General features: G+C 34.8%; 1 pseudogene; it reads right to left on the bottom strand.

Moving 5' to 3' along the window:
* Positions 1-5,164: 5,164 nt before the first annotated feature.
* On the bottom strand, positions 5,165-5,283 carry LOC118601401 (annotated as a pseudogene).
* Between the last annotated feature and the right edge of the window lie 4,156 nt (positions 5,284-9,439).

The raw sequence follows: 9,439 nt of genomic DNA, 5'->3' as shown, positions 1-9,439 counted from the left end.
AACTAATCATTCCATTCTGAGATTTAAAGATTTAATGACTGGCCACATCAAAAATAAGATAATTGGGTCAAGGGAGTTTAGGTTAAGAATCCAGTTCAAAATTCTAAAATAAATGAATACTTTAGAACCTCTCTTTAATACTTAGTCATATGTTGAAAACTAGTTTTCCCTAAGGAATTCAAAAAAGTCAGTATTAAAATTAAGACATTCCTTTAGTTGTAAAAACCAAACCTCAGCTCACAATACTTCTTACCTTGGATGACCACCTGCCATGTGTAACTCATGAGCATCCTCCTTTCACACTCTACAACGAACAGAAATCTTACATTATTAATTCGTGTTACTCAAAATTTGATCACATGAAGCAAAAGTTTTTCTACTTGAAACAATTTTATACAGGAGGTAAACTTTTACCTCTATCATTTTAGGGGTTTTGTCTAGACTTAAGTATTAAACTGACATCATAAAGATTAACAGGAGACAGTATACATAGTTATATAAACTTTACATGCCATGGGAGCCAGAATTCAGTCACATGGCTCATAAGGAAAAGAAGACCAAAGGAACGACAGAACCTATACGCTTTCATATGAAGTTGAAGAAAGAGAGATAGTTGTAGAAAATAACTAAACTATGTACCGAGGCTAAAAGAAAATAAGAATTGTTTTTAAAAGATCTGTTTCTAAAACATTCTCTTGGCTTTGATTCTCTGTTAAAGAATTTGTTTACTCCTTGTGCAGGAAGGGCATCTTTAACATGGACTTTTTGATCTCCTGTTTCCAGGAAGAAAAGGAGGGATTAGAATGCACTTGTTGTTTTTACATGCTTTTAGCTCAAATAACCCTTACACCAAAGTAGCATAAATATGTGTGGCATATTCTGCCATCCTTCAATTTCAACACAAGGGATCATCCTGATAATCAATATTGATAGCAGAGTTTGGCATCTCTGAAAGTTATGTGCATCTAGCTGAGGTAGGAAATGGATTTGAAAAAATAAGAGAGGAAAGGAGATGTGAAGTCTACGGCAAGAAATCACTTTATTTCTTCTTTTTTCTTTTAAAGAAAGACTCTGTTGCCCATCAAAGCAATCTGAAATAGTGTGTAAGCATAGAAGTTTTCTACCATGAATACTGTTTTAAAAATGACAAACTAGGAAATATTGCAATATAATGAGAAAAGTTTCTAAAATGGTTAATAAATTATGCCATTAGTTGTTTTATAATAATAAAACATTGACAAACTTTGTTAGTGAACAATATGATAGGGAAGACCAGAGGCATACTTCTATTAATAAAGAAATGAGCTGCAAATGAATGTTCAGAGAAAAGGCACACAATTGGTTGAGTTTATTAAAGGGAAAGTGTTCTGCACCATCTTTTTATTTGAGGCTTCCAAAGAATGGCTAGACTTGAGGTGAGAAGTTTTGGAGAACAAAGATGGGAATTTTGGGGAGCTGAAACTGTAAGGAGGTTTTAGACCCACCTCGAGTATTAAGTACAGTTTTTGTGAGTATCTCCTAGATAAGCTGGTGGAAACACAAATGAATTTTTATCCATCTTGGTTATTGAGAAGACCAAAATGAAAACATTCAAGAAATTCTCAAAAAGTAGAAAACCGTATGTTCCATAGCAAAGAATTAGAGTCCACAGGTTGCCATGTTGACAAAAAAGGTAGGGATTTGGTTATGTACAAAATGAGGAAAATAGCCTTTAAAAGATTTTGACTGATCATACTTATTGTTTTAGATATACTGTACATCTCAATGTCTTACATATGTGACATGTAGGATTTTCTGCTATATTTAGATTACATAATTTAATTTAGTGCTTAGATATTATAAAAACAACATTTTATGAAAGGAGAAAACTAGTTGGTTGAGTGTAGTAAATGTTCCCAGATGCATCACCCACCTCTTCCTACACTATCTTAACTCCTGCTCTAACTTAAAATTCTGTGGCAGATTTTAGAAATTATCAGAGGATTGAAATCTAAATTCAAAAATATGATAAAGTGGTCTATCATATGAAATCTTTATTTCTCTTGAGACTCAATTAACATCATTATGTAACTTGCAATTTAGCTCTAGATAGATTAAAATTTTCTGAAATCAATACATTTTCCCATATTCTTTATTTATATTTTTGTATATGCTGAGTCTTTAGCATGGAGGATCCTTCCACACTTTTGTGGGGTGGCTTAACTCTACTTTCCTTCAAAATACAGTTCAAAACTATGCTGATCATGTTCAGACACAGTTAAATGTTTCTCCAACATGCTTCCTCAGTACCGTGAGCTTCTATTATTGTGCTTCACAGTGTATTTTATTATTCATATAGTTCTTCATTTCCACTGATATTTGAAAACCTCTGGAATATAATGACTGGTTGCCTTTTAATGATATATCCAGAATAATAAATTATTGTAAGAAAATTATCTCCTGTAAGTCCTAACATATCAATAAAAGTATACCAATGTTTTAACTTAGAGACAAAAGTAACACAATCATGAAAGAAAATTCTACTATGTTTTCAGGAGAGTATTCTAAATCTTTCTATCACATATCTATGAAGCAATCTAAGACACAGTAATTTTAATTTCATTATTTTTTCAAAAGATTCTTCACTTCCTAAAGACACACACACACACACACACACACCATGGACTGAATTGTATCCCTCTAATGTTCATACATTGAAACACTAGCCCTCAATGGAACAATATTTGGAGATAGACCTTTAGCAAGGAATTAGGTTTTGATGGGCTAGGAGAGTCGGGCCCTTATCTTGGGATGACTGCCCTTACAAGAAGAGACCTCAGAGAGCTTGCTCGCTTTCTCTCAATTTCCTGTAAGTAAAGACAAATGAGAAGGCAGTGTTCTGTAAACCCAGAAGAGAGTCCTCACCATAACTTGACCATGCAAGTGCCCTGATCTCAGAATTCCAGTCTCTAGAACTGTGAGAAAATAAATGTCTGCTGCATAAGACACCCAGTCTGATATTCTGTATTGGCAGCCTGACCTGACTAAGTATATACACTAACTTTATAGCTATATTACATAATATATGCACATAAAAACAAACACACTCTTTAATCTTTAAAACATGTTTTAAATCTCTTTTATTTTAATTTACTTTCTTTTCAATTACAGTTGTCATTCAATATTATATTCATTGCAGGTATACAGCATAGTGCTTAGACATTTACATAACTTACGAAGTGATCATCCAATAAGTTTAGTACCGGGAAATACACATTGTTATTATAATATTATTGACTATAGACTCTATGCTGTACTTTACATTCCTGTGACCATTTTGTAACTACTAACTTGTTTTCTTAATCTCTTCAACTTTTTCTCCTGTACCCCAACCCAGCTCCCCATTTGGTATCCACGTTTGTCCTCTGTATGTATAAGTCGCTTTCTGTTTTGTTTGTTTATTTATTTATTTAGATTCCATGTATAAGTGAAATCATGCGGTATTTGTCTTTCTTAGTCTGACTTATTTCACTTAGCATAATACCTTCTAGCTCCATTCATGTTGTCACAAATGGTACACATACCTTGTCTTCTTTATCCAGTCATCTTTTAATGGACATTTATATCACTGATATTTTTCAAGTATCAGTTCAAATATGTGTCAACAATGAGAAAATATGAAGTATCGGGCAAGAAACTAAATGTCTGCTTCTCATCATTGAGATCATTAGTTGCATTTTGAACCCAGAAACATAATGTTGTGTTTTTCAAAGCTTGTTTTTATCAGTTTTAACAGATCCGTTATTCATCAATACAGTATTAAAACTTATATTCCTTGCACAAAAATTGAAATTTTAACTATATTAACTTATATAGTAAATATAGTGTTAAATTAGAAAAGCTTAAACTAGAATTAAAAGTCTACCTCATTTATAAATTTATACCACATCAATTTTTAGAGAACAAAAGAAAACATAAGCTTTGTGTATTATAAAACCCAATAGGAATCAACAGCTATATTCTTCTTGTATAAAGCATGAGATTTCTCCAGGAAGTAAGACAAGAATGTTCACTGTGGACATCACATATCATCATTATCAAAACAACAACCACCAACTTAAAGAATTATAAAAATTGATGTTAAAAAACTTATTACTGGAGTGATGTCAGAAACATGGCAGAATGAGAGACATCCTCAGTTTTTTCTCCTTAAAACAAAAATAAGCTGAACTTCTAAAACTCAATAAAAACACCCAAACTGCACCAGTACGTCTGAGCATGGGATCTGTGCATTAGAGCTACTATAGGTCAGAACCCTGGGTGTAGGGCGGTGGACTGAGAGAAATAAAGAAGCTGCCTCTTCCAGCTGGAGCTCTCTGTAGGAGGATGGGAAAGGGAAAAAGCGCGTTGAGAGCTGTGGGTACAATGGCTTGTGGCAGTACCCAGTCATCAGGGCAGAAAGCAAAGAAGCAGGGATGGCATAAAAGCAGGGATGGCAGAGAAGCAATAGTTGATTTTTACCAGTCACAGTTGCAAAACTGAGGCTGAGCTACAGCCCCCATCCCCCAACTCAGAAAGTCCCTCACCCCATACCCTTCGAGTAGGAACACCATAGAGCCCCAGGCGAATCTGAGCAAATGCTCCTGAAACTGTTGCTAACACTGACAGGAACTGAGACTGAGGGTAGTGAGTGCGATTAAACATCTATAAGGAAAAAAGACATTATTAAGACTTTATATCAAGCAGAGACCCAAGAGGCTTAGATCTCATCTTCTGTAAACCCAAAGAAAAACATCTTTGCAACAGGCTAGTAACCATTATATAATAAATCCTCTTTCTAGAATAAAATAGCAGAATACACTTCCATTAACACTCTGGAGGAAAAATAGTCCATTAAACACCATGAACAACTAAAGTGACAAGGCATCTCAGAAAGAGAGAAAAATCTCCAGAAAAGAAGCTTACAGACATAGAAATATGCAACTTAAATGACAGAAAATTCAGGATGGTACTTCTTAAAACACTCAATGAGATCATAAAGGAATCATATCAACAATTTCAGGATCGAAAAACAATTAGATGAGCAGAATGATGATTTTTTTTTTTTTGCAAGGCAACCCTTGGTTACCTCAAAGATTGCAAGGACCTTGTCATCTTATAATCCCACTTAAAAAAAAACTTTTAACACCTATAGCATCTGGTCTTCCTAGGTGATCTCCCATCCAAGTACTAATCAGACCTGACCCTGCTTAGCTTCCAAGATCAGACAGAATCAGGTTTATTCAGGGTAGCATGGCCATAGACCAGAATGAGCTCTTTAGCAAGGAGATTGAAACCCTAAAAAGAACCAAATAGACCTTCTGGAGACAAAGAACACACTACAAGAGTTGAAAAATGAAATAGCAAGCTTGGGAAATAGAGTTGACCAAATGGAGGAAAGTATTAGTGATACTGAAGACAGAAATCTAGAAATAACACAGAAGGAAGAAGAGAAACTGAAGAATAAAAAATAATGAAAGAGAAATATAAGAACTAGTTGATACTATCAGGAGAGATAACATAAGGAAAGAAATAATCAAAATTAGAGAAGAAAGAAATGAAACTGAAAACAAACAAAAAAATAAAAAATAAATGCAATAAAGAGCTGTTTTTTTGAGAAGGTTAATAAAATTGACAAATCCCTGGCTAGACTCAGTAAAGAAAAAAGAGAAAAGACACAAATAAACACAGTCGGGGATGAAAGAAGGGAAATTATGACAGATACTGCAGAAATACAAAGGATCATACAAGAACACTATAAAAAAGTATATAACACCTAATTTAATAACCTAGAAGAAATGGACCAATATGTAGAAAAATACAACCTTCCTAGACTGAATCAAGAAGATGTGGAAAATTGAAATAGACCAATCAGCACTATGGAAATTGAAACATTTATCAAAACCTACCAAAAAGTAAAAGTACAAGGCTAGATGGCTTTACCAGTGAATTCTACCAAACATTCAAAGAAGATTTAATGCCTATTCTCCTCAAACTCTCCCAAAAAACTTGAAATAAAGGTAATACTTCCCAACTCATTTTATGAGACCAATATCACCCTGATACCAAAACCTGGTAAAGATAACACACAAAAAAAGAAAACTACAGACCAATATCTGTCATAAATACAGACACAAAAATCCTAAATAAGATACTTGCAAACCAAATACAGCAACATATTAAAAAGATTATACACCACGATCAAATGGGCTTCTTCCCTGAGGCACAGGGATGGTTCAACATAAGCAAATCAGTTAATGTGATACACCACATAAATAAATTAAAAAATAAGAATCATATGATCATATCAATAAATGCAGAAAAAGCCTTTGACAAGATACAGCATTATTTATGATCAAAGCACTTGAGAAAATTGGTACAGAAGGAAAGTACCTTAACTTGATTAAGGCTATATATGACAAACCTTCAGCCAACATTATATTGCATGTTTTCTTCTAGAAGTTTTAAGGCTTGTTTTTCTGTTGTTACTGAGTTTATATGAGTTTTTGGATTTTTTGGATATTAGGCTTTTATTGGAGTGTTGCTTATGGTTTCTTTTGTTGTGCAGAAGCTTTTTAGTTTGATATAGTCCCATTTATTTATATTTACTTTTCCTTACCTGCCGTTGAGGTCAAAATCATAAAATCCTATTTAAATCCAAGATCCATGAATTTAGTCCCTAAATTTTCTTCTGTGCAGTTTATTGTTTAAGGTCTTATACTCAGGTCCTTAATCCATTTTAAGTTTGTGGTGATAGACAACATTAGTGGTTCCCAGAGTGTAGTGGGGAGGGGGCAGAGGAGGTACACAGAGGATATAAAAAATTTAAATTATTTCATCAATTTAAAATATAAATTAAGTAATAACTGAAACCCTGGGGAAAAAAACTTATGAAGACCAAAATAAAGTATGATTTTACTATGTATATTTTTAAACACTGGACCGACTGCCTGGTTTCAAGAGGGGGAGCGCTGCATACCAGGTGGCAGACATTGCACTAGTGTAAGGTACATATGTTTACATTTAATCTTCATAATAATCCTGCCAGGTAGATGTTATTAATTATATTTTGCAGAAGAGAAAACCCACGGAAATTGAGTTACTAACTCTATGATAATAAAAAAAAAAAGTAAAACAGGAATATGTTACAACTCCCCAATAATAAACTCTTTACCACTATTCTACTTGTTCTTACAGTGAAAACATTTGCCTGTATATGCACTGATACTTGTTTTAAAAGTGTTAAATACATTCACTTCAATAGTAAATAGTTAACTGGCTTGCTTATAAAAGCAAATTAAGTTTTCCAGTGAACTAATTGTGTGCAGCAATATATGCAGAAATACTTACTCTGGAGGACAAAATTGGAAGTCCATATTTTAACACACATGTTCTTAAAAACAATTACAGCATGTAAAACCCAGTTCATACTATAGGGCAGAAATTGTTCAAATAATGCAAACTCGAGTAAACCTTTAGTCTTACTATGTGATAGCTGTATATTATTTATTATTAAAAGAGTTTTTCTGATTTACCACATTCTTGATAACATATATTATGTCAAAAAAATTATGTTTATTTTAAGAAATGTTATTTTCAAAATTATTTGTTTCTGTGTAATATAATTCAACCTAGATCATGGAACCACAACTAAGGGTCATCCAGAGATCCACATTTGGGTTTCAATTTTACAGAAAGAACAATTATTCCAAACAGTGATACAATTATGTGTGCCTCCCCAATACTCTTTGTCCTCGAAGAGAATATGCAAATATCTAAAAAGCATCAGTTTTGTAAAATATAGAGAAAAGTAGCATCAGATAAGCGCCATAGCTTTCTTTTCATTTATCCATTCTGGGTTACCTGATTCAGAAAGTATTATGCTGAAACACCTCTGGCCTTTGAGAAGCCAACTTCTCACTGAGAGTTGAATCTTTTTTTAATTCACTTCATTTTCAAACCAAGAGAATCAAGTGTTGGACATGTTCTTATGAAATGGCCGTGCACCTGGTCTGCCAGTCATTTTCAACATTCTCTCTCCTTACACCAATGTCCTTTGCTACCATCTCTGTTACTCTACTGAAAGTGATCCTGTCAGGTCCACATACAAATCTAGTTTGTGGACAGTTCTGTCGTCACCAGAGAGTCCAGCTTGGGGTTGGCGCCCTATACTTTGCTGCTGTCTGTCATTGTTACCAAATGAAACCTAGCCGAAAAATGTGGCTTCAGAACCTTAGAAAAATTTGAGGTGTGCTAATTCATTAACCAACAGCCATTTAGTCTATTGCTAGCTCAGCATTAGCTGCCTGTTAGTTTACCATCACCCTCGCACTGAAACCTTACACATGTCATTGTCCTCCTGCTGCCCTGAGGCTCTGGTTAGCCCTGGTCTGTTATCTGAGTTTCTGAATTCACTTTTGTTTGTTTTGCTGCTTTAAGTTTTTCCCTCTGTTCCAGGTCCACATGGGAGTGTAACCAGAAAGGCCCTGTTCCTTTCAGCAACATACTTTACTTATGTTGGCTGGTTGGTGAACCAATCAAAAGGGCCAGAGTCAAAGAATGTTTATGTGAGGTATTCAGCCTATAAGTGGCAGAGGCTAGAATTCCAGGCTGAACACAACCCCCAAATTCCCAAGGGTTGTTAGGCAACCATTCATCTTCATACTAAGGGCTGGTAGCTACACCAACCATTGGGCTGAAGGAAGCAGGGTATGGCATTAGGGAAAACAGAATGCGCTTTCAAACACGACTTAAGTGCAGAAAGAGTTCATTACATGGCAGGTGATGATGACCTCCAAGTAGGAAGCAAATAAATCCCTGAGCCTAGGCTTACATGCAGTCTCCAGGAACACCAAGGCCAGCAGAGAGTGCATACCCTGTTCCTCTCACCTGATCTGGGATGAGGCTGGGGAAGAGATGGTGTGACTCAGTATTGGGGGGGGGGGGTGGCTTCTGCAGACTCTGGTATTGATGGAGTCTCAGATGTATGCAGTTTTGGTGCTACTCAGTGTGTCCTTCATCTAAAACATTTTCGGGGGACAGCTTTCAATACTCGCATGCATTCTAAAACACAATTGCTCTTCGTTTATGGATTTGAGTTGTTGATGACCCAGTTGACCAGGTAATTCTTATAAACAGAAATATTCTTTACCATGTTTAAATAAAATACTACACTGAAGACAATTGTATTATTTCATTCAGCAATGAACACTATAAATGAAAGTAGGTTACTGAACTTTTATTACTAGTGGGCTTAAAGATAATGAGATTCGAAAGTGAAGACCACTGATCTGAGAGTGTTTGCATCTAGCCTCTTTGAATAGTGCTGACAAATCATGACACAAACTTAGCTACATTATTGACAAGCAAGTACCAGGGAAATAAGGTATGCTGAAAAAATGTATATACATATATTCATGAG

The sequence above is a fragment of the Rousettus aegyptiacus genome, unplaced genomic scaffold (genome assembly GCF_014176215.1).
Source record: "Rousettus aegyptiacus isolate mRouAeg1 unplaced genomic scaffold, mRouAeg1.p scaffold_m13_p_3, whole genome shotgun sequence".
Taxonomy (NCBI): Eukaryota; Metazoa; Chordata; class Mammalia; order Chiroptera; family Pteropodidae; genus Rousettus; species Rousettus aegyptiacus.
The sequence above is the reverse complement of the archived record's forward strand: the minus strand, read 5'-3'. Positions and strand labels throughout refer to the sequence as shown.